Source organism: Tenrec ecaudatus, chromosome 4 (assembly GCF_050624435.1).
Source record: "Tenrec ecaudatus isolate mTenEca1 chromosome 4, mTenEca1.hap1, whole genome shotgun sequence".
NCBI lineage: Eukaryota > Metazoa > Chordata > Mammalia > Afrosoricida > Tenrecidae > Tenrec > Tenrec ecaudatus.
This window is the reverse complement of record NC_134533.1, coordinates 185,618,202-185,643,595: the sequence shown is the minus strand read 5'-3', so window position 1 is coordinate 185,643,595 and position 25,394 is coordinate 185,618,202.

Below are 25,394 nucleotides of genomic sequence, written 5' to 3'. Positions count from 1 at the left end.
GTCATGTAGTCAAAGCCTGGTATATCCATGTGTATACTATGCTAAGATCTTCATACCCATTTATTTTATTTGTATCATTGATTATAATTTGTAGTAGGGCTATTTTTTATTTCTATAACAGTTATGCTCAAGGGCCAACCTTTTAGGCATCCAGTGATAAAAACAAGCAAAAGACCCCACTGCTGTCAAGTAGATTATAGCTCATAGTAGATGATAGTGCATAGAAACTATATAGGAGACTTTGTGGGATCAGATAGGCTTGGCTCTTTGGAGAAACAAAACTAATTAGATAGATAGATAGATAGATAGATAGATAGATAGATAGATAGATAGATAGATAGATAGATAGGCAATGATAGGAAAGAAGGATGGGGGAGTAGGAGAAGGAGGAAGAGAGGGAGGGAGGGGGCCTCACACAGTTGGAGAAGTCCAGCTCGGTTCACGTCTACACGTCAGATGTTAAGCTGGAGGTGTCTTCCTGACTCCAATAGCTGCTGGAGCTGATGAACCAGGAAGTAGGAGGACTATAGTTGGTAGATGCAAAGGTGGGTGACTCTACGTTCAACAGGTCAGATGTCAGGCACTGAAAGCGCCCAGGGTTGGCAAGCAATATGATGGGCCATTGGTTCAAGTCAAACCAGAAGTCAGTGCACCAGATGCAGGAACCAGATCAGCAAGAAGCAAAGCCACTCTCCACAGCATCTTCATGTGCATATGAAAGAAGTCCCCCTTTCAAGGAACCATCATCAGGGTTGTGACCTGAGTGAGGGGTTAGTTGCCCTCCACCCTAACCTTTCCACACTGCTCAACTGAAGTCAATTACCTTATGTTACGTTGCATCATGGGGAAGGCTTCAACTGCTCCACTGCGCAGGATCCTGGCCCAACAAAGTTAACACGAAATCAATCCCAGGCACCATCCTTCCTCACATTGGCTGATGGACTTTATCAGCAACCTCATGGTTAGCAGCTCAGTGCATGCCATGGGAGAAAATGTGCCCATGATCTGCTTCCCTTAGGATTACAGTCAAGAAAGCACTGTGGAGCTGCTCTAAGCACATAGGGTCACCGTGCACCAAAATCAACTCAACAGCAACTCACAATAACATTAATTTTACAAATGGCAAAGTGTAGCTCCAAGAGATTATTAAATTCATCACACAGGCAAGGTTCACAAGGAGTAGAAATAAGATTTGAACTCACATGCTTGTCTCTCAATCCCATTCTCCCTCTATTGATAATATGCGTTCTCTTCCCCCCCATCAATATTGCCATTTTATCTGGAAGATGTCTTAGTTTCCTAGGGCTGCTTTCACCAGACAACCCCCAAAGTTAATGGTTTTAGGGAGCAGAAATGTATTGTCTCAGTCCTGGAGGCTGGAAGTCCAAATCAGGGTATCAAACATATTCCTTCTAAGAGCCCTGAAGATGAATTAGCTCAGTGCCTGTCATTAGCTTCTAAGTGGGTCCTGGCAATTCTTAGTGTTTCTTGGCTCAGTGTTGCATCTACCCCTGTCGCCACAAGGCTGTTTTTCCTGTCTCGCTTTCTGTGACTGCTACCTTTTATATACCAGAGAAGCCACTCAGATGAGATCCGGACTCACGTTATTTCTGTACGACCTCGTGTGCACTGACAAGATCTTCAAAGATCCTGTTTCCAAACAAGGTCATATTCACTTGGAACAGGGATTAAGATGCCAGTGTATCTTTCTGGAATACATAAATCAGTCCATCAGAAAATACTATGTGTACACAATTGCAAAAATGTACTTCAGTGTTAACTGTGCTAAACAACAAAGCCAATAGAAACAGCATATAGTTTGAAAGCCTTTCAAACATGTTTGTGGTTGTGTGCCCTTGAGTTGATGCCAGCTCATGGTGACCCTCCAGGACAAAATTGACCTGCCCATAAGATTTCCTAGGCTGTCATGTTTGATAGATAGGCATATGATAGGAAAGAAGGATGGGGGAGTAGGAGAAGGAGGAAGAGAGGGAGGGAGGGGGCCGCACACAGTTGGAGAAGTCTTTTTTTCTTGTGGAACTTCTGGGTGGGTTTGAACTGCTGACCTACTGGTTAGCAACTGAGCTCTTAGCCCCTCCAGCACTCCCTAGAATGTGCATGGACTCTCAAAACTCACTGCCATCAGGTAGATGCTGATTCAAAGCAACCCTATAGGAGAAGGTGGGTTTCTGAGACTGCAAGTTATTATGGGAGTAGATAGTAGTAGAATCTACATAGATACTATTAATATTCACAGAAAATTAATGGGATTGGACCATGAAAACTAGGGTGAAAGTTGAACAACTAAATATAAACTAGTTGATTAATAGGGTATACTCAAATTATTCACCGCACACAGCTCCTAAAGACCAGTCAGAAACTCTTTTCGAGAAGTTTGCCTTTATGAGAGAGGATTACTCTCAGTAATCTATATTGAGTTATTATATTGCTTACATATGTGTCAGGTCTCTGTGACTGCTGATGAACTCTCTCTGGGGCCGAATGAATAGGTTCTTTTAAGGGTCTTGAGTGACGGCTTTCCTAAACCGTAACCACACGTCTGGAATAGGTCATGGGCCTCATGTTACCTCCCTAGGTAAAGAGATTAGTCCCAGAGTGAGGAACATGTGGCCGGCCAGAATCTGGTCGCATTTGTCTCTGTTTTGCCACCAAGTCCTCAGGTTATAGCAACAGACGGATCATGTGCAGGAATTTGAAGGGACGGAGGAGCAGGAGAAGATTACTCAGAAACAGCCACCTGTCTTGTGCTTGCCTTACCTCCGTCAAGAGTCTATCACTCATGTGTATGAACTGCCGTATGCCAAACCAAAAGCCTACTACATTTCATTGAATTCACAATAAAACGTTCATTTTTTCAAAAATAAAACTCCATGGAGCACAGTTCTACTGACATATCTGAGGTTTCCATGTAAAATGAATTGTAAATTATAAGACCGTGGAGGTCATTGGTCTACATAAATCCCAGCAGTCACAAAATCTGCACATGTCAATATAGAGATCGAAAGAAATTATATACATTATCTCTTTAGGCTAGGACTACTAGAGAAAGTCAAATACAGATACACACGTTATCATTGTTTACTTGAAAAACAGGGTTTTCAACTTTGACCCAAAGCATCATTTTGGTAGATGGGTCCAAGCTCTGGTAACATTTGAATGCGCCCCTTGACACAGAAAAATTAGGACACTAACATTTTTTGTGGGAATTTTCTGACCATGTTCTGATCCTTGTCAATAACTCCTTCCCCTGAAATGGCAAAGGGAATACAGGAATGAACACATCTTTATTTGCAAGATTTGCAAGATAATACTTCAGCTTTTGTATCGTTTGGCAAAGCACCTCCTTCAGGCCTGAGTACATAGAACGATCTCAATCAATGCTTGTGGAATTACATCAACTGGTAACCCAGCCAACTTTTGACTTCTTTGGATTTCATAGGAGAACCACCGAGAATCAAGTTAGCATTGCAGCAATCTGGGTTGGAAAGGTCATTACCTAGTCTTCAGGTTTTATACTTTTGATTGTGAGAAAATACTGTTATGGATTATTTTTTGCTCCCCTCCCAGAAATATATGCTGTAAATCCTAACTCCTATACATGTGGGTAAGGATCCCTGGTGGCTTCATGACTTAAGCATTGGGCTGCTAACTGAAGGTAAGGGTTTAAACCTACCAGCCATTCGATGGAAGAAATATTATGTTGCTTGTTTCTATAAAGATTTACAGTCTTAGAAACCCTAAGGAGAAGTTCAATTATGTCCTTTATGCCCCCTAAGAGGTGGAACCCACTCAGTTTTAGAAGGTCAGATATAAAGCTGGAGACTTCTGACTAGAGTAGCTAACGACTCCAAGGTTGAAGGAACACCACAGGCTGGTAGCTACAGAGGTAGATGAATTGGCAGGCTGCTGATGGCCCCCAGGATTGGCAAGCAATATGGCAAACTGGTGGCTCAAGTCCAAAGAATGGAGGTCAATGATGAGTCAGATGCAGGATCTAGAACCAGCAAAAAGCAAAAGCAAGCATTTCCACAATTTGCTTACCGTATATACTCAAGTATAAGCCGACCTGAATATCAGCCACGGCACCTAATTTTACCCAGAAAACTGCATTAAAAATTGCTGAAAAACTCTGCTTATACACAAGTATAGATGATATATAGGAAGTAGACCACATCCTGCTGAGAGTTCCTTTCATTGTCTCGGGGCTATGATCTGAGTCAGAGGATTGCATTTCACCCTAATATTGTAACTGCTTGGCTGCTCACAGCAGATCCCATTATGGGGTTGATGACGATGTGTTAGGTCACATCATGAGGTATTCCTTGGCCTTCCCTGCCAAACCACTGAGACTCCTGTCCCAGTCAGTTTGACCCAGAGCCTATCACAAGTACCATATTCTTTTGATTACCGTATGTTTGAAGTGACTTTTGAAATCAGGGACTATGAGTTCCCCAACTTTTTAAATTATTATTTTAGCTATTGTGGGACTCTTGAAGCTCCATGTGAAATTTAAGATGGGTTTTTCCATTTCTGAAAAATAGAAACAAACCCGAAACATGGAATTTTGAAAAGAATTGCATTGAATCTATATCACTTTGGATATTGTCATCTTAATGTTAAATCTTTTAGCTCTTAAGTATAAGGAAATCATTTATTTAGGTCTTTGTGTTATTCTGTGTACATTAGAGAAACAAATCCACATAAACTCATATGTATAAGAGAGAGTTTTATATAAAAAGTAAGTGTACATTAAAAAAGCATCCCAACCCAGTGCTGCCCAAGCCTATAAGTCCAACATTTGCCCATATGTCCAACACCAATCCACAAAGTCCTCTTCCATCTCAGAAAACACACGGAATGATGCCGACTGCAGGAGGAAAGCTGAATCAGTGAGCGTGTAAGCATCTCAGCGCTGGCAGGGGTCTCCACACGGCTGCTCCAGCACCCAGGGCTGCATCGGGGTAGGTCCAAGTGGCTTCTCCTCAGGGATGTCTTGCAGGAAGTGAGCCTTGCCAGCTGAAGCAGAGAACTGGCTAAGGCAGCTGCACCCTAACCCAACAATCAGAAAGCAAGAGACCCGAGAACTAGAAAGGTGAGGCTCACTGAACCATTTATCTCTCCGCACTTCAATTAACCCCACATGTGTTTATGAGCCAGGTTGGCACGATAAACATTAACTATCTCAGTCTTCTTTCATTTCTTTCAGCGATATTTCATAGTTTTCGATGTACAAGTCTTATGCCTCCTTGGTTAAATATATTTCCAAGTATGTTATACTTTTGGCTGCCATTACAAATAGGATTATGTTTTTTCATTTCCTTTTTAAATTTTTATTGCTAGTGTATAGGAATACAACTGATGCTTGTGCATTAAAATTCCATTCTGCAACTTGGTTGACATTTTTTGTTAGCTCTAGCACTTTTTATTTTTGTATTTTCAGAATTCTTTAGTGTTTTCTAGCAACACAACCATGACATCTATGCGTAAACTGACTCTTGTATTGGGGTTTCTAGGCGATCGAGTTTTCATTGTTCCTGTGTGAAACTGGAAAATAGAAAAATGTTTTTTGTGGAGGCAGAGGACAGATGTAAAAAGATTTCCTTTTTTATGAACTGTTGACGGCAGTAAATAAATAATTGTTTCTCTTTATTGCTGTCATTTTTCAAAAATGAGGTTGACAAGCTGTAGCACACCCCAACTCTGAGTGCTGCTTAAAGATTCCGTGAAACATAAAGATTTGGTAGCTTCTTGAGTAGGCAGTTATGAATGTTTCTCTGGCATTTTAGAGAAGCTAAAGAATTCTTCAAATATTACAAGTATACCCCTAATTTGAGGGGGGAAACAGCATTGATCATTTATCTGTGTTATAATGATGACATATCATGTTACAGTACTAATACACAAGCAGGCACATTAAATGGTATTCACATTAGAATGCATTATTTAAATACCTGTACACACAGCACGTGCATTTCAGTTGACTAAAGACCTACGCAAATTTAAGAAGCAGCGATCTTATTATAAGCAATTGTTTTTGTCTTCATTGAAAACACAAGATGTTACAAGGCCTTCTTGGCTCTGCTTTGCCTAAACTGGCTCTTGTACTGGGGCTTATAAGTGATTAAGTTTTCATTGTTCTTATGTGAAACTGGAAAATGTAAGAATGTTTGCATTGTGGGGGCACACGCATTTTCATTTGACTAAAGACGTAGAATATCTATAAACACACATGCGCGTGCGCGCATTTAAGAAATGGCCCTCTGCTTACAGGGAATTGTTTATGCCATCATTGAAAACTCACAAAGGCATTCCTGGTTCTGCTTTGAATCCTGAGCTCCTGACAAACAGATCTGGCCTTGCAAGATGGGTTCATTAGCCCTTTCGATTTTCAAGCACATTTCTAGGTGTGTTCATTATATTTTAAATGAAATGGGCTAGCCATGATTCTCAGTTTTTATAACACTGGGAACCCTGTGAGTTATGAGTGGACTGCTAATTGAAAGGTCAGCAGTTCCAAACCACCAGCTACTTCAAGGAAGAGAGCTGAGGCTGTGTGCTCCCATCAAGATTTACAATCTGGGAAACCCACAGCAGCATTTCTACTCTGTCCTATAGGGTCGTTATAAATCAGAATTAACTCAGTGGCAGTGAGATATAATGACCTAACTTGGCAGTTATGGAATGACATAATCATCCCATAGTCTGTGAGCTAATATGGACGGCCAACCAGTTGTAAAAGAATTAGGACGGGCTGTAACACCATTACTTCAGTCAAGTGCAGTTCTACTGTAAAGGGTGTTTCTCTGGGATATGACTTGCCCCACCTTTTATCATTCAAGAGAAGCAAGCAGAAGAGGGACCTTACAACCAACAAGTAAGAAGAGCCTTGCATGGAGCACATCCTTCGGACCTCTGTCCCTGTGCTGGGAACCTCCTAGACTCCGGTGCTGGGAACCTCCTAGACTCCTAGATTGATGTCAAGACACATGGAGATCTCCAGGGATTTCTGCATCAACGTTGCAACGAGACAAGGACCTTGTCCCAAGAATCAACAAGTGAGGAAGCTACCTCCTGGATGGAGCTAGCACTCTGAACTTGTACTCTTAGCCTCCCAAGCTGTGAGCAACTAAATTTCTATTCGTTAAAGGCCTTGACTTGCGGTCGTTCTGGTTAAACAGTGCTAGGGGACAGCAATACCGACTTTGTACCTAGCGTTGGTCTAGGGAGCTCAATAGGATATGACCTTGAAAGGAGAAAGTTAGTTGGTGGCATGTCCACTCTGTGGTGGGAGGTGCCATCGCGTTTCTTCCAACGCCATTCAACAGAGCAGGGCTGCGCCGGGGGGGGGGGGGGGGGGGGGGGGCTTTCTAGGCTGCGGTCTTCACAGGAGTGAAGGAGTGAAATCTTTCTCCCTTGGGTTTGCTGGGTGGGATTGAACCATCAGTCTTCCGGTGAGCCATCAGGCCCTCAAAAGTTATACCATCGGGGTTCCTTCTGAATAAATAAGAAACCATAAAATGAGTATGTTCCGTCCTGTGGTAAAGGGAAGGAAAGGGCTTGGGGTAGTATTTGTCAACATTTAAGTTGGGTGTGCTCCTTCCCACAGCTCGGCTTCTTGGTGTTTACTATAGGAAAGGCCATCATGTTGGCATAAGCCCAGAGATACAAAGCCAGGAGATTCTTGACTGGCACGCTGCAGACCCGGGAGCATATTGGGTAGGTGCCAACCTAGTAAACCATAAGCAGTGGAGTAATAGTATCTGCTTTGATTTCTTAAAACAGTGGTTCTCAACCTGTGGGTCGCGACCCCTTTAGGGGGTCAAATGACCCTTTCACAGGGGTCACCCAATTCATAACAGTGATGAAGTAGCAATGAAAATAATGTTGTGGTTGGGGTCACCACAACATGAGAAACTATAAAAAGGTCATGGCCTTAGGAAGGTTGAGAACCACTGTCTTAGACACTAGTATTGGCAGCCAAGACTGGGGGCTTCTGAAGGCCTGGGTAAGTTTCTCAGCCATAGTTCAAACCAAAGCATCTTCCAGTTTCAGACTTGCTGGGTAGGAAACTAATGAGCAAGTGATTTTGCAAGTAAGCTAGTACAGCTGCAAACATTTGGAAATCAGTACTAAGTAGCCTATGTGGCACCCTGGTGGTGTAGTGGGTACATATTGGTCTGCGATCCTCATGGTTCACTGTTCGAAACCTCCAGCAGCTCCTCAGGGAAAAAGACTGGACTTTCTACTCCCATAAATACTTCCAGTCCTGGAAACCCACAGGGACTCACTGTGAGTAGACATTGACTCAATGGCGGTGAGTAAGGACCCTGTCAGAAATGCTCAATAAGTGTGTTTGAACAAATGGTGGCCCTGGGGCAACAATGATTCTTGCATGGCGCTGGCCCTTCGTCCTGCACTCAGACTCACACATAGCCAGGGAACACTTCCTGTACAAACAGCAAGTTAATTCGCTCAACAAATATTTATAGAGAATTTACTCTGGCTTTGTAGATCAAGGTTGAAAATGCTCTGGGCTCTCCTGAGTTAACTGTCAACACATAAGCAACATGTAAGGCAGAAAATATCAGAGAAATACATGCAAAAGAAATGAAACCCGACAGTGTGAGAGAAAGTGTATGAGGGGCATCAGAGGTGGTTAGCCAGGGCGGGCTACACAGAGGAAGTAGCCTTTGACCCTGAACCTTGGGGAACGAATCCAGAGGATGCGCAGCTCCAGCTCAGAGCCGCTGCCAACACCTTGAGCAACAAACAAGACTAGCCTGTTTGCAAGACACCGAGGATGGAAACAGGCCCATGGCATGAAATCCAAGAAGCAGAGAGGGGCCTCACCATTTAAGCCCTTGGAATCACGCTCTGGTGGTGCTTAGAGTTAATAGATGCAACTGCTAACCCACAGATTAGAGGTCAAAGTTCAACCAGAGATACTTTGGAAGAAAGGCCAGGGGATTTACATCTGAAAAATCAATCATTGAAAATATCATGGAGCACAGTTCTTCTCAGAATGTATAAGGTTGCCATGAGTCTGAATTGACTCAGAGAGATCTGGTTATTTTGTTTAGCTCATGCTACAAGTTTGGGTTTGGAAACACAAACAGAAGCCACTGGTGGGTTCTAGATAGGAGCCTGGTGTGATTTCCATTTAAGTCAGGGTTTCTCTATGGGAGGCTATAGACATAAGATTTCAATAAGTCTTGGTGGTGGGTCTATATAGTGCACAAAGGGTATTTAGCTACATCCCTGGCTTCAACCCAGTAGATGCCAGTACCATACCCTCACCACCAACGGACACCCAAAAATCCCTCCAGATATTATCAGATGTTCTCAGTGGTTTCAACCCATCCTCCTCTCCTATCCACACACTCCCATCAATGGAGAGCCACTGCTGAAGTAAACCACCTCTGGAAACGGGGAGGGAAAGAGCTGTATTTCCACTATGAAGTGAAAACCCAAAGATTGATCAGAAGTCTGTAGAAGGTCCAGACAAGAGAGGATGCCGCTTTCCAATTGCACAAACAAGTAGACGGATTTGAAATCTATTTTGGAGGACAAACTTGTTTTACAGTTCACAGGATTCACTGATGACCTTGGTTGGGATTCTCCAGGGAAACAGAATGAGATATACCTCTATAAAAGATCTGTTGTTGTTGTGCACGGTGGCCTGATGGGGAGGATGAAGCACGAACTGGTCCTAAATCATCTTTCCGAGTGTTGTCGTGTTTGAACCCACTGTCGCAGCCACTGTATCAATTCATCTAGTCAGAGATCTCCCCTTTTTGCTGACCTCTCTAGGAGTGAAAACAGAAGAGAGGGGCTTGTGCTTCTGTGAAGATCTACAGCCTCAGAAACTGTATAAGCGTCCTTATGAATGAGAATCAGCTCCATGGCAGTAGGTTTGGACTTTTTTGGTGTTCTGCCTTCGAAAGCACGACGTCCTTTTCCAGGGACTGGTCTCTCCTGAAACTAAATCCGAGCCTACTCACTTCGAAAGCACATTCCGACTGCATCTCTTCCATGACAAGTGTGTTGGTTCTCCCGGAAGTCCACAGTACTTTCAGGATTCTTCGACACTGTCATTCACGGGCATCAGTTCTTCCTCCGTCTTCCTGATTCATGATCTGACTTTCACATGCACAGAAGGCATTTGAAAATGCCATGGCTTGGTCAGGTTTGCCATAGCGCTTCAAAGAAGCATCATTACATTTCAACACTCTAAAGAGGTCTGGTGCTGCAAATTTGCCCCAGACAGTGCACCATTTGATTTCTTGACTCCTACTTCCGTGAGCACTGATTGAATTTGGTTGTGGAGCCAAGCAAAATCAAATCCTTGACAACTTCCACGTTTCTTCATTTATCATGATGGCGTCTGGTGACCAAGTTGTGAGGATTTTTGTTTTCTTGACACTGAGTTGCAATACTTGAAGGCCTCAATCTTGGGTCTTCATCAAAAAGTGCTTTAAGTCCTTCTCGCTTTCAGCAAGCAAGGTTGTGTCATCTGCATGTCGCAGGTGGTTAATATGCCTGTCTCCAGTCTTGATGCCATGTCTGTCTAATCACAGAAAGAGAGAAATGACTAAATTGGACAGGGCAGTTTCACAGGGTCTGAAGTGCTGGGCTGCTAAGGGAAAGGTTGGCAGTTTGAGCTCACCAGCCACTTTGTAAAAGAAATACATGTCTGTCTGCTTCCAAAAACAGTTTTAGAAACCCAAGAAGGGGCAGTTCTACCCTGTCCCCTAAGGTCACTATGAGTTGCAATCCCCTTGAAGGAAATGGGTTTGGCTTTGTGTACAAATGAACTTCAAAAATGTGTAGGAATTTTTAATTTAAAGATAATGAGGAGGAGAGAGGCTTGCTTGATTGGGAGGGCAGCAGGAAGCACGAGGGTCAAGTTTGCTCCTGTTGCTCGGCTTCATCAGCTACCACTGTGGCTTAGCCTCAGGCCCTGAACCCCAGTTCAGCTTCCATCCTCCATCAGTGTGTGCCCTACCCCGTTGCCCCCACAGGTCGGTGTGGATGGAGAGACATTAAGCAGATCGACTCCACTCCATTCCTGCAGGCCTTCTGATTTTTTTAAATAAATCTTTTTATTGGGGCTCATACAACTCTTATCACAATCCATACATACATCAATTGAGCAAAGCACCCTTATACATTCGTTGCCCTCGTCATTCTCAAAATTCGCCTTCCACTTGGGTTCCTGGAATCAGCTCGGTTTCCTTTTTTTTCCCTCCCCTTCCCTCCCCACTCCCCCCTTCCCCCTGCTCCCTTAATAGTTTATAAATAATTATTTTATCTTATCTTACACTGCCCGGTGTCTCCCCTCACCCACCTTCCCATTGCCCATCTCCCAGAGAGGAGGTTACACATGGATCCCCAGATCGGTTGCAGGGCTTCTGATTTTTACAACACTCCACAGGGCTGCTCAAAGAGCTCTATAGACTCCGAGGCAGCCAGGGGCAGGTGCAAGTTTGCAAAGCCCTAGGTTCCAGGGGCCTGAGCAGTGTGTGCAAGGATCACGTTCCTGTATGTGTAGTCAATATGTATAAGCATATAAAGGTGCTTCAAAAAGTTCATGGGAAAATGAACTGACTCATGATTATACTGTGTCCTTAGATGGGTTTCAGTATTTCAAACCACCTTGTGTTAGTCTGGCTGGACTAGAGAAACATCTGTGGACACACATATGTGTATACGAAAGAGATTTATATACAAGAGCAATTGAACATTGAGAAAACATCCCAGCCCAGATCAAGTCCATAAGTCTGATATTGGCCCATATGTCCAATACCAGTCTGTAAGTTCCTCTTCAGACTCACGCAACACATGGAATGGTGCTGAATACAGGAAGATCACAGGCCAGTGGGGGGGAGAGTTTTGTGTGGGTCTCCACATGGCTCCTCCAGCTCCAGGACTCAGGCTGCCACCAGCTTAGCTCCATGTGGCTCATTATCAGTATTGTCTCGCAGGGAGTGAGCATGTGCCCCACCTCCAGCAAGCTACGTATCTCCTTAGCACCTCCAAATGACGTCATCAAGCTGCGACCTGATTGACAGGCTAAACCCCACCCCATTCACTCTTAAGTCTCAAAGTGGCAACAGATTTTGTAACTACCACACCTTGTGGTTAGCAGCTCAATATGCAACCCACACTGCCACCAGGGCTCCTTACAGGCAGACAAATTCAGGCACACAGTGGAATCTTGGCCTCCAGAGGACAATAGAAGCTCAAGCAAAGGTGACTGTTCATGACAGCAGGGTTCGGTGGATACAGCTGTATGTGGCACGAGAAACTGTGCTCAGCATCAAGCAAGCAGTGTCAGGCATGCAGGCACAAGTCTGCCATGTTTGCAGACCTTGCACAAAGAAAGAGAACACACAGGAACGGTGGACAAGTCTCTGCACCAGACAGGGCTTTGCAGCAAGAAACCAGTTGAGAAATTGAGGAGAATCTAAAGGTTCAAGGTAGTGTGAAGAAAATTCGATCAGAGATGAGGAAGTGTGCGGGGACTAGAAATAGCAGGCGGCTCCTGCCATGCCTAGACTTGAAGAGTCAAGGAAAGAAACCGTTATCAGGTTTTGGAGAGCATAGGAAATGGACAGCCACCAGACGGAAGCGAGGTCTTCAGTAAGAACACAGCCCATCTGTTGCCCTAGACTAGGAGAATACTGCGAAATATGTCCCTGGACCTCAGACTCCTGGACTTGACAGTGAATCTCCAATCATGAAGCAAAGGAGATGGTAACCTCCTGGGATAGGAGGAGGACTTAAGAAAGCCTGGACTCCATTGGGCACGGCGACATTCCTCCTAACGTGGATACTCTTTAGAGTGACCAAGGTATCTTTCACCAGGTGCACGTAATTTTAGTAGAAATTTAGGTATACTGAGCAGATCAAACATGACCACATACAGAAAAATGCCAAACCGGAATCTCTTCATTTATAGATTTCTTCTTTTTACCTGGGTACCTGCTCTGGAAACCACTACTTTTTATTCGGTGCAGAGAGTACTGATTATCTTCCAGGCTGAGTGCCTGTCCCGGAAACCTAAGCCATGAGAAATAAACCATGTGTCAACAGCCAATGTAAGATGATCCACCCATGGTGCTAGACCCCCAAACTGTGCTGCAGGAGGTATACAAGGAGAAAATACGACCTGGAAATGATCCTCTGTTAGCACAGTCCATGTCTGAAAAGGCATTCATTTCCAACCAGGCCATCCACATAGAACCCACACATAGTCCAAACAAAACAAAAAGCAAACAAGCAAACCCACTGCCATCAAAGGAGTTCCAACTTATCGTGACCTTACAGGACAAGGTAGAACTGCCCCTGTGGGTTCCAAGCCTGTAACTCTTTATGCGAGTAGAAAGCGTGTGAACTGCTGACCTTGTGGTTAGCAGCCAACCACCTAACCACCACAGAGATGAGCCAAAACTTTCTCAGTAGTAATGATGTTATTTCTAGCACTTTGTCCTTGGCACTGAATGATCTCATGATTGTGACTTATTTTGTATCTAGAAAATAGTAAGTATTATAATGAATATCATGGCCATGAATCCTTAACAGCGAAGGTTCCCTAAGTGAGATGCTGTTGTTGTTGAAATGCCTATGGTTACTACCTTATTAAGTAGCTCTGTAATAGCAGGATAATTATCGAGTCAGACCAAGTGACCAGATTGGGGAGTTTCTTTGGTAGGGATCAAAAAAGACCTATAGTGGGCTAATAATGATCCATTAAAAGATGGTACCATTGCTTTAAACACAAAATCAGGTCCCTTGGGAGGCTCTATTTCTTTAGGAGTTCATAAAGGTTCATCAACTAGTGGGTGGTCGAGAAGCTGTACAATTCCTTCTAGCTCTAAAGTCTATGACTGTGAATAAACAGAGGGACACATGCCAGAGCACATGTCCCACCGTCAAAACTGAGGGCCGATGTGCTGATGGAGGGTGATTCTTCTGCTCTGGAAGGAGTCCCCGGTGGCACAAATGGTTCACCGTTCAACTACCAGCTAGAAAGTTGGGGATTAGGACCTTGCCAGAGAGACCTGGGAAGACACACGCGGCGATCTTCCTGAAATCCTCATGGGGAAGTTCTTACCTGCGCCGGTGGGGTCACCGTGAGTTAGAATTCACTTGGTGGCAACTAACCATATCACGGTCACTCGGAGCCCTGGGCAACGCGAATGATGGTGAAAACATGAGGCCGGAGATGCAAGTCTCCCCAAAGAGGATGCTTTGGAAGAAAAACCAGGCATCTTCTCTTCCAAACAAAAAGTCCTTGAAAACCCCATGGAGCTCAGTTCTACGCTGGCCCACGTGCTCACCAGGACTCAGAGGAGACTTGATGGCAACTCAGTCTTTAGGATCATCTACCCACATCTTTCTTTCTCTCTTTCAAATGTAGATGAAATGATGAGGAGCATGGGCTATGAAGTCAGCCTCCCCTGAGCCAAGTCTCTGTCCACCATTAAGACCTCTGTGACCTTGAGAGAAGTTCTTTAACTTCTCTGCACTCCAATGTCTTCCTCTATGAATTAGCGGCAATGCTGCACCCACCTCTTCAGGATTAGTGAGTATTAAGCTAATTCATGTAGCGCTCTTAGAACCCGGCCTGGCCCACTGGGAGTGCTCGATGAATGTTTAGCATGCATGAGGTAATTTTATAGCAAGTCAAATGTTCTATTGCACTCTTTGGAAAGAAAACATCCAAGTCAAGCCATTACTATTTATTTGGGTACTATCAACCACTTAAAAATGATATATTCCCCCTCTCTATTTTATATGTCTTACCACAACCCCACCCCAGCACATCCCCCCAACACATATACACACACAATGTTACCTCTTCTTCTCTCTATAGGTCCTAGACTCACTACTTGAAGAGTCTTTGATGCCTACCCCATAGAAGGGACTTCATTTTTGTAGAATTCCTGCTAGTCCTGCAGAGACCATTCTAATTGGTTTATTTAAACTGTTCTTTGCATTCATGTGGACTACACTGAAAAAGGGGCATTCTGTCTCTGGAAGTCATTCCCAGCTCCAGCTCCAACCTTGTGGGTGTCCCCTTGTGGTCCACTCATTGCTCTGAAACTGGCATCCTCCTGGGAGAGTCAACAATGCACATGCTGTGGCCGAGCCATCAGGAGTTTGAGTTGGAGACAGGCTTTTGCTGACAGATGTGTAAAGGTTCACCTACTCATGCAATTCCCCATCGCCCGGACAGCTGTGCCTGGCCGGGAAACCGCACGATTTCTTTTCAGTTGGCAGTAATGGACAATTAAGCTTTTCTCTCCAGGTCTACCTGTGCCTCTGGGTGTCAGGTTGTGCCCGTGATTGTTTGGCTTATTCCACCCCATGGATTCCCCACTCCCCTGGTGGAAGCAATTCTGAAGAAAAAAAAAAATAGAGAAGATAGGCAACTCTACACTCACACTTCTTTCTGGGGGGAAAATAAATGTACTGCCGGTCAGACTTTCCACTCCCATAAAGATGTACAGCCTCAGAAACCCACAAGGGCAGTTCTCCCTTGTCCCAGAGGGTCCTCTGAGTCAACATCAACACAATGGCAGTGAGTTGGAATTTAGGTTCATATCCCCCAAAGCCTACCAGAATTCCATGTGAAAACATGGACGTGGTGAGGTCTGTGTAGGCTTATTTCACAAGAAGGAAAAATGCCTTGTTTTTCTTCGATGTGAACTTCTTTCAATCCATTATGCCCCCTTCCCACCCACACCCTCCATGTTGCATGAAATACTGGAGTAGTGATTAATAACCTGTCTTGGTTTTCGTTTTCCTCTCACTGGCTTGTAGAGAAATACTGTGACCTACAGATGTTTGCCCAAGCAGTACATTGTGTTAATGACAGATCCCGCTCAGACATGCCCCATGCAATTGAGCTTATCAGAAGTGCAAGATCAGGTACGCCTGGACTCTGTCTAATCATCCTTTCTTTTCTTTCTGGTTACACTAAATACCAACCATTTTGAAAAGGGGACCCAACGAAAGTGTCCAGAACTATGTATTACTTGTAAAACAGCAGCCAGAGTGAGAGCCATGCAGATAGGTGGGGGGAGAAGGATCGCATGAACACACCTGACAGAATAGGAGCATTCTCAGATGCCAGGCATGACCGCGTAAATCTGACATTATTCTATATAGCGTATATACTTGTGTAGAAGCTGAGGTTCTCGGCACATTTTTTAATGTAGTTTTTGTGTTAAAATTAGGTGCCTCAACTGATAGTTGGGTTGGCTTATACTCAAGTATATACAGTACTTTTTAAAAAAAAAATTTACTTAAAGTAAGCAAATAGGGTCTTCTTAAGCACCTAAAAATTAGCAACCAGAGTTAAGTCATCTTTTAATAGTATGTTATTTTGTTTAAAATAAGTGAGTCATGATACCTGAAACTCAATGCTAGCTTATATAAAAGTTTACTTGGGATTGTAAAGAAGAAACAGGAAGAAACACAATTGTCAAGTTGGGCCAAACTGGGTCATGTCTCTCAGGTCAGAAAATTGGAACAAGGTTAGAGTTATACGTGCAAAAGAATGTAGCTAACATTTCGAACTCAGCTTTTATCTTGAAGAATCTTTGAGTCGTTTCATTCAAGGTACCCATTTTCCACATGGAGACAAATGAGGTCCAAGGTTCATCCTCTCTGCTCAAGTCCCACAGCTCCCCTAGGGAGAACCAATGGCCAGAACCTTCACTTTGATCTGAGAGTCTTGTATGTGTTCCATATGGCTGCCCACAATCTTTCCCTAATCACATTTTTAAATTAAAAAAAAAAACAAACACCTACGTACAGACTATCTACAGAACCCACTGAAGTGTAAGGTGTTGAAGTAGAAAGTGAGAGTTCATCACATTAGCCATCAAGGTATTATGTCCTAGCTGCAGACAAGAGAGACAGCTGGGAAGCACTTGATCTTAACAATGACAATTAAAATGAACCTTATTTGAAGTTGCAAAATCACCACATTGCATGAGCACAAGATTGCAGTATGCATGCACAAGGGCACTTTGCAGATGGCTTACAGACTTGGTTGATGTAGGCACTTTAGGGAACAGATGGAACCCGTAGCATCCCATGATAAATGTGGATTTATAGCCCCCCGTCACACGGCAATGCGGATCCCTAGAACCTGATGAAGCCGTGGAAGGGATGTGATGCTTCTGGCTTGTGACTCACTGGCATCAGAATTTCTAATGGAAAGTTCCTAGCGGAAATGTTATCCCCCGCGGCACCATCGCTTCCTCCAATACCCCAGCCAGTGCACCAGCACCAACAGACCTCTGCCTACAGAAGCTGCATTTTCTTGAAGGTCATAAGGACACAGAAACATTACTACCCAGAAGGCTGAGAGGTTACACTGCTCTGCGTGGTCCCTATCATCATGAAATTCAACATAGCTAATTACAATTTCTTTTTCATCCAACTTTTGTGCTTTATATGTATGGTTCTGACCCCTTCCTCTGATGGATCTGCGCTCCAAATGATTGTTAAAAACTTGAGCATGGACAATTAACCTAAATAAGCTTAAAAGCCAAGCTTTGTAAAGATTCTACAACTGGGTCACTTCAGGGGCTTTAGCCTGAAAAAAAAAAAATACTGCAAAAGGGGCGTGGCTTAGTTCCTCATCACTTCACGTTTTAGCATCTCATAAAGACCCTGTTGAGGAAGACAGCAGTTAAAGAGAAAAAAATAAATCCACACCTAATATGAAGCCGAAGAGATCAATGAGATGAATGCCCAGCATTCTAGTGAATGTAGAAGATACGCTGCATTGTGGCATCTTCCCTAATTATTTAAGATTGCTCATAAAATTGATTTTATGGAAACGCAGCAGCCAACACTCGACACCAGCCAGCTCCATGCAGGCAACATCAGTTGTCGGGAATTTATTGACCTGTCGTTCACATGTGTTATTTTACTACCACTTAATGGTCTGTTTAGACAGTCTTGGTGTGTACAAACTCCCTGCCATCAGCCCAAGCACTGCACGTTGATAGGTAGCTGCCACAGAGATAAAATAAGGGGCGCCATAACCAGGGCGGACAGGGGCGCAGGAACATGCCTTATTTTCTAATCAAATGTAGGGTTTAACTCAGGCGCTCCAGTGGAAGGTGAGGGATACGAAATGCTCTCTTACCATTTCTTAAACATCGAACACTGCTCGAGTCAGGCCCTTGTTTCAACGCTTACTGGCCGTGTGACCGTGGGTATGTCAGGTTGTGTCTTTGAACCACAAGTTGATCGGCTGGAAAATATTTCACTCACTGACCTAGTTCTGAAATTTCCTTGAGGGAACTTAAGCATAAGATAGGTATAAGATGCTACATAAATGCATGATTAAACACAACACACACACACACACTCAATTCAGTCAATATTTTTAGCAGCTAGCTCAGGAAATACAAAAAGCTATTGTCGGTTTTGGGGATTGGCTTAAGAGTTAGGGATAGAAGACACAATGTACTCTCAAGGAGTTTACCGTCTCGTATGGAAAATAACCAGCAGACCTTCTTGCTTATTGAACAGCACTGTTGGCTCGAATCAAGTCATCAAGTCACCTCCAACCCGTGGGGATCCTGTGGTTTCAAAATGAGACACAGCCTGATCCCTGTGACTGTCAGTGGGTTTAAGTCTATTGTAACCTTTCTGAATCCGAGCTGCATTGGCATTCCCTAGTTTAATAAACCCACCTGTGTCCTTTCTTAGTGGCATATAAATCAATGCTGCTGTTTTCTTTGTAACCAAGGAAATACAGTCATATGGTCTCGCAGACACCTGTCTTCTTGGGGTAAGGGGTCTGGGGAACGAAATCTGTGAACCCCAGAGGATGAACTCCAAAGACTTCACAGAAAAAGGGACTGTCTAAGCTGCCTGGCTGAAAAGTAATGTTGGGCCAGAGAGGAACGAGCTTTAAGGGAAAGGGGATGTCTTTCCAAGCCCACCGTGCGAAAGGCCAAGTGTCTACCATTCGATGGAAATAGACCCCGAAATGAGGAAGGAAAAAAAACCCCGCCAACAGGGAAGTGATTGAAAAGTGAAGCTGCCTTCCCCCTCGCCGGCCATCCTCCGCCGCGGACAATGAACAGCAGCCTCTGGAGGACGTTCCACATGGAGGGAGGGACTCCTTGGGCACAGGACGCCGGCCATCGGGCTAGCACTGACATCATCCCTCCTGCTCCCCACTCCGTACCCCTCGGGTGAACCCAGCCCTTAATCTAAAACAGAGCCTTCAGAGGCTCGGGCTTTGCAAGGGGCCTCCAAGGCGACCCCAACTCTCTCCCAGGGCACAGCAAACGGCCTTGGAGCAGGTTTAGTTTTTCACTGGCCTCTGCTTTCAGGAATGTGGCCCTGTGGCCGTTTCCCTGACCTGGCCCTGGCCATAATGAAGCCTGTCTTCCCGTTAAACGAGTTCCCTGTCTTTCCTCCAAAGGATTTATCCTGCATGCCAACCTTTCGCGAAACATCTTCTGCTCAAGCAAAAATAAACAATCCAGGCAAACCGGACTCCAGTGGTCAGAGTTGGGATGAATTCAAATGGTGCTTCCTGTATTTTCACAAGCTCGCAAAAAATGTTTGCAAGATAAAGAGGAATGCTGATACATGATAGCAACTTCAGTTCAAAAATCCAATTAGTAGCATCTTTTGTCTCCTGCTAACTTCCCGCCTCCCTGGGGCCTGTCTTCTTTTTGCCTGTATTTCTGAGGGTGCCCTCCAGCCACTGATGGACTTTTCTATGGTTTGGCCTTTAGTTTTTACCCCTCCCCGCCGCCCATTTAAATCCTTATTTCACACGTTTTATCCACCTTAACTTTTCCATCTGGCTATTTGTACATTGCTTCCTATTGCTTTCCTATTTCCTCTCTCCTGTTTATTTTTCTCTTCCTTCACCCAGTTTTCCACTCTTCTACTTGTCAAGTCTCCCTCCCTCCCTTGCAGAATAATTTTTGAGTTACTGATACGCCCCAAATGATAGACGCCTAAGAGCTGTACGCTGTCTTAGTTCAACCACGCCTTTGCCTTTGATTTGGTTCGGATCCATAGCAACCCGATGGGAAGAGGAGAATAACCGCCATTGGGTTCCCAAGGCCGTGGTCTTCGTGGGCGCAGACTGCCGTACCTTTCTTCTGGAAGGCACCGGTGCGTTCAGACTGTCACCCTTTCATTTGTCAGCAAAGTGCTTAACCCCTGCATCACCTGCACTCCCTCGGGTGTCCTGACTAGGTTTTCAAGATCAACTTATCCCAGGTTCATGGCGAACAGACTTGGGGTTGTTAGCACTACACTTAGGGGACACTCCAGGAGCAATCTCTTAGTGGGCTGTCGTTCTTTGAGCCACGGAGGGGAAAGGGCAGGCAGTGTGGCCGAAAGGCTTTCCCAATGCTGACTTGCTGAGTGCAGACAGCAGCTCCACTGCTCACGTGAGCTGTGCAAGTTTGAAGGGTTAATTGTCCGTGCCACTTTTGCAAAACAAAGAGGATAATCTAATATCTCCCTTATGCCGTTGTGGGAGGGGGAAATGAGTAATATGTTTAAGAATTTAAAGCAGCACCTGGAATACAGTATGAACTAAAGGTTAGCTGTTGTCACCGTGTACTCAAGTGACTCAAATTGATATCAGACATTGGGAGAAATACCCCTGTGTGTCTGTCTGGGATCGAACTCAAGAAGGCCCTAGAGAAAGGCATCTCAGAGTCTGTGGACCATCAACATCAGCGCCACCGCGGGTCCTGCTAGACATTCCTATCTTCACATCGTCCCCTTGACAGCTCTAGGGCAACTAACAACATCTCCTCTCCTTTCCCCCCAATCCTGACCCACTGAACCCCAAACAGATCGTCAAACCACAAATCCAAGGGATTCTGAGGATGCAGCAAGCCGAGTACTAATGCCCAATGCGGGCATGCTCCCTACGACAAAGGCTGTCTCCAGGACACAGGCTTGCCACCACGAGCAGTGGCAGCAGTGCGGCGAGCCTGTGTATGGTCCTGGTCATACGCTTTGGAGCACCTTGAGTCACGAGTAAGCCAGGAGTGTCAGGCCATTTAATTGAGGACTAAGGGATCGCCTCTTCCCTTAGCCTACAGTGGTAAATTGCTGATTTCTTCAGTCCAGACAATGAGATCTACTAAAGACAGTAGGAGAAAAGAGATTAAAACCAAGAAGTGTCGTCCATATTGTGGTGTGTGTGTGTAATAGGTAAGATGATCCAGACATAACTTTAACATTAGTTCTTTTTAGTCACCTGTCAATAAGAGTGTTAGGTTGGGGGTTAGGCTGGGTTGTCTAGAGAAACAAAACCAGTGACGGTCACATATGTATAAGGAAGTACTTATACCAGGAAGTAAGTTTATAATCAAGAAAGCAGCCCAGTCCAATCCGCCTCAAGTCCACATGTCCCATGCTGGCCAGAGCCCTCTGCAGGTTCAGGGAGCTGCAGCTGAGGACGCAGGAAGCCGGGAGATCCTAGGCTGGTGGGTGGGTGCAGAGTCACGTGGATCCAAGGTCAGTGGAAGCCTGGCTTGGAGAATTGTTTGGCATATCCCAGGTTGACAGTGAGGATCAGCAACCTTTATAGGGGCCCCCTTGGGGCCAGAGCCACAGCAAGGATGAAAGTCAAGGGCAAGAGAGAGAAGGGGTCTCCAGTGTCTGCCTTATAAAAAGGCCACACCGCCCAGGAGGCATTTTCAGCTTTGACCTGTGTGACAGAATGCACTCCTCCCCTTTACTGTCATACAAATTCAAGTTGACATGAACTCTAACTACAAGTGACCTGTCTAATGTGTCTGAGGTGGCCCTTTGTGAGTATGTTTGGACCATGAGAAGTTGAAAGTATTCAGAGAAAGCCACTGTGTTCTCCTGTAGAAGGGCCGGAGTAGTTAGAGAAATCCTCCCTTCAGGGATATAGCCGGTTGTAGGCCCTTCCATAGGTAGACCCTGTGTGGCATTGCCGATGTCCTGCTAAAGACTAGGTAACGGACACAGCTCCCCTGCACGGTATATGGAGGGGTGATGTACAACACTGATAAAGACTAGGTAACTGGCATAGCTCCCCTGCACGGTATATGGCAGGGTGATGTGCAACACTGATAAAGACTAGGTAACGGGCATAGCTCCCCTGCACGGTATATGGCGGGGTGATGTGCAACACCTCGGCGATTGCATCACGGAAGCACAACTGATACCTGCTCCTGGAGCCTGCCCTTCAAGAGCGTGGGTCAGAAGTCACAAGCTTCACTCACAGACAGACTTCCCACAAGTCCTCATCGAAAACCTGATGGGGAGCATCAAAAATAGAAAGCCCATCCTCCCCAACTATAATTCTATAGCGGGAACTTGGGAATTCATACTGCTCATGGTCGGCCACTGTGCAATTACGAAGTCCCTGCGTTTGCTGAGGATGTTTCACCTTTAGAGTCACATAACCAGCCAGATTGGTTTGTCCATCCCAGGGGATAGCTGCAAGAACGTCTGCTGAAAGAGACTGCAACAGTAAAAGGTTTAAAACTAGCTCAAGAACCAGTCTTGAAGCAGACTTGTGTTCTGAATCCCAAGTTCGTGCACCTGTGCCACGTCGATCCTAAGGGCTTGGCGGTACGAAAGAGCACGATCAACTTTAAAGTCATGCTGTCCAACAGGCTTTACTGATAGCATCAATAAGTTTGGCATGTATATGATCGATAGGGTAGCCTCCACCTGAGGAGCAAGGTTTTTCCATTTTATGCCATTTTAAATGAAGGTTAAATAGCTGTATGTAGGTAGTGGCTAGTCTTTTGGAGAGAACAGGTATGTAAGATAAGTTTTAGTTGGGAAGGAAGAGGCTAAGGGGTTGGGGGAGGACATGGCATTTCTACTCAGAAGGGTGAATGTATTATTACTATAGTTATTTTTATCTTTAATGCCAAGAAGTTAAATATAATTTAACTTCTTTCTTGCAGCCTCTCACACCAATCCATGGTCCCACAAATACCCAGCACAGCTGTTTAGAAAGATCTGGGGTTCATGCTGCCCCAGCAGAGCCTCTCATTACATGCTAGTAAAACATAGCATGACAGTCCTGAAGTCACAGATTCCCAACTACCGACTCTCTGTCTCTCTGTCTCTCTCTCTCTCTCTCTCCTTCCCTCTCTCTCTCCCTCTCCCCTCACACTCACACATAAACCTGGCTCCATTTTCTCTAGAATGGTGCTGATGTTCCTCCTCACCTGAGAAAGTTCTTTTTTCTGTTCAGAGCGTGCTGTGGCAGGAGGTGGGTTGATGTGTGATATATTCGGCACCAGTGAATTACAGTTTATTTCAGCTGTCTCTGCACTCTCCCAAAAAGAGCGACTTCAGAAAGCCCCATCTTCTTCAGGCATTCACAGGTAGAAGGTCAGGTAGCCAACATCTGTTCATTGAGAACGCTTAACAGGGGAAAAGAAATAAATTGCTTTTCCATTAAGTTCATTCCTGCATCAGCTTGCAGGAAATGTATTTTATATTTGTACTGGCTCCATATTATTACATACTGCATAGTCCCTAAAGTTTATTTTGCTTTGAAAGCATAATAAACCTTTGCCGATGAGGTCATATATTGAATAATGCCAAATGACCCTCATAGATACTTGTAGGCAAAATAAAATAACACATTCCTCCAACTCTAACCTACTCCTCTAGTTACCATCTAAGCCATATAATTTGCCATGCATTTTGTGTTCCTGATACTCTGCTCACAAACATCTGCTGGATGTTTCCAAGATGTGCCATGTCTGCTCTTATCTCAGATTCAGGCTCTGTACAAGGACCCTTCCTTAATTTGTCCTCTTGCAAAGGTAAGTAGAATGCAGATTGTGCTCCACACATAGCTTCAGTTATCCAACTCAAGCCAGTAACTTCCTGCAGTGCCCATCCCAAGTGTCAAGGTATGGCGATACAAAGGAAATAACCTTGATTCCTGGATCCAAATGAAGCTCTGAAAGCATCTAGTCAGATGTGTTGGGTCATTGATTGAATTCACCTGCTGTGAGAAATCCCAAGATTGTTGCTTTCCTTGCACACCTTAGGGAGGGAACCAGATAACACTTTAAAATTTAGTCGAATGGTTTCATGTGGTGAATACGCAAACAGTTCTGCCTTCTCCTACAATACGCTCCAGAAACCACACTCCCTGCTATTCCAAGGAGCACTGGTGGCCACTGAGATTAGACATTGGACTACTAACGACAAGGTTGGTAGTTCAAACTGACCGGCTGCTCCCTTAAAGACTTACAGTCTTAGAAACCCTATTTACAGCCTTAGGTCACTATGAGTTGGAATTAGCGTAGTGGCAGTGGGATTTGGATTTTGGTATTTCTAAGGCAAGTTCCCAAGTTGACCCTGTTGAAAGACATCTCTCCCTCCCCACCGTGACCAGGACATGCGGCTGGAGTTCTCATTCTCCCTGCCACTGAGTCCATTCTGACTCGTAGAAACCCTGTAAGACAGAGTAGAACTGCCCCTTTGGGCTTCCAGGGCGGTCCGTCTGTACAGGAGCAAAAAGCCTCATCTTTCTCCCTCATCCCCTCTAGTGGGTTCAAACTGCTGACCAGGGCTCCTCATTGTTCGAGTGAAAGGAGTGTAGAGAGGGTAAATCATGGAAACCTTTATTAAGGTGGAATTATCAGAATGTGAAGCTATTATTTCTCAGCATATCCACTATCTAGGTCTATACATTCCTGGAGGTGGTTCTTCCTTCTCTGGAACCCTTCCTCAAAGAATTGCGTGTCTTCAATTTAGACCATGTCCAATTAGGCCATGTCCATGTTCAATTAATTGCGTGTCTTCAGTTTAGACCATGTCCAAACAGTGTGGTCATCCAGAAGGAACACAAATGATAGGCATTTTAAATGGTCATTGAGTTTGCGGACAAAAAGAATAGCCTGTCTGAAGGTACAAGACTAAGGCTGAAGCAGAGTGGGACCACGTTTCCACAATGCTTCTCTAGCCCTGCCCATTGCTACTCCCACAAAGTGACCTCCACTTTCCTGATGGGTCGGGGTAAAAAGGTGGGGGAAGATACTGACTGGATTATATGATTCCGCCACGAGTGATTGTGAACAGGCTGATTGTGAATTCCATCTTGCTGGATCTAAAATTCGCCATCTCTGAAGCAGCAGAAGGATCTCGCTACCAGCAAGAGAAGAGAGTCCAGACTGAGCACATACTTTGGATTCCCAAAGCCCTGTCCATTGAACCCTCGTGATTCAGGAGACAGCCTTGAGCCACCAGCCAAAGCCACAGCTTGAGGGAGGTGATCTTCCCAGCCCACAAAGCAAGTACAGTGGAGTGCTTTGGGGCAGGTGGCTGGCTTGTGGAGTAAGGTG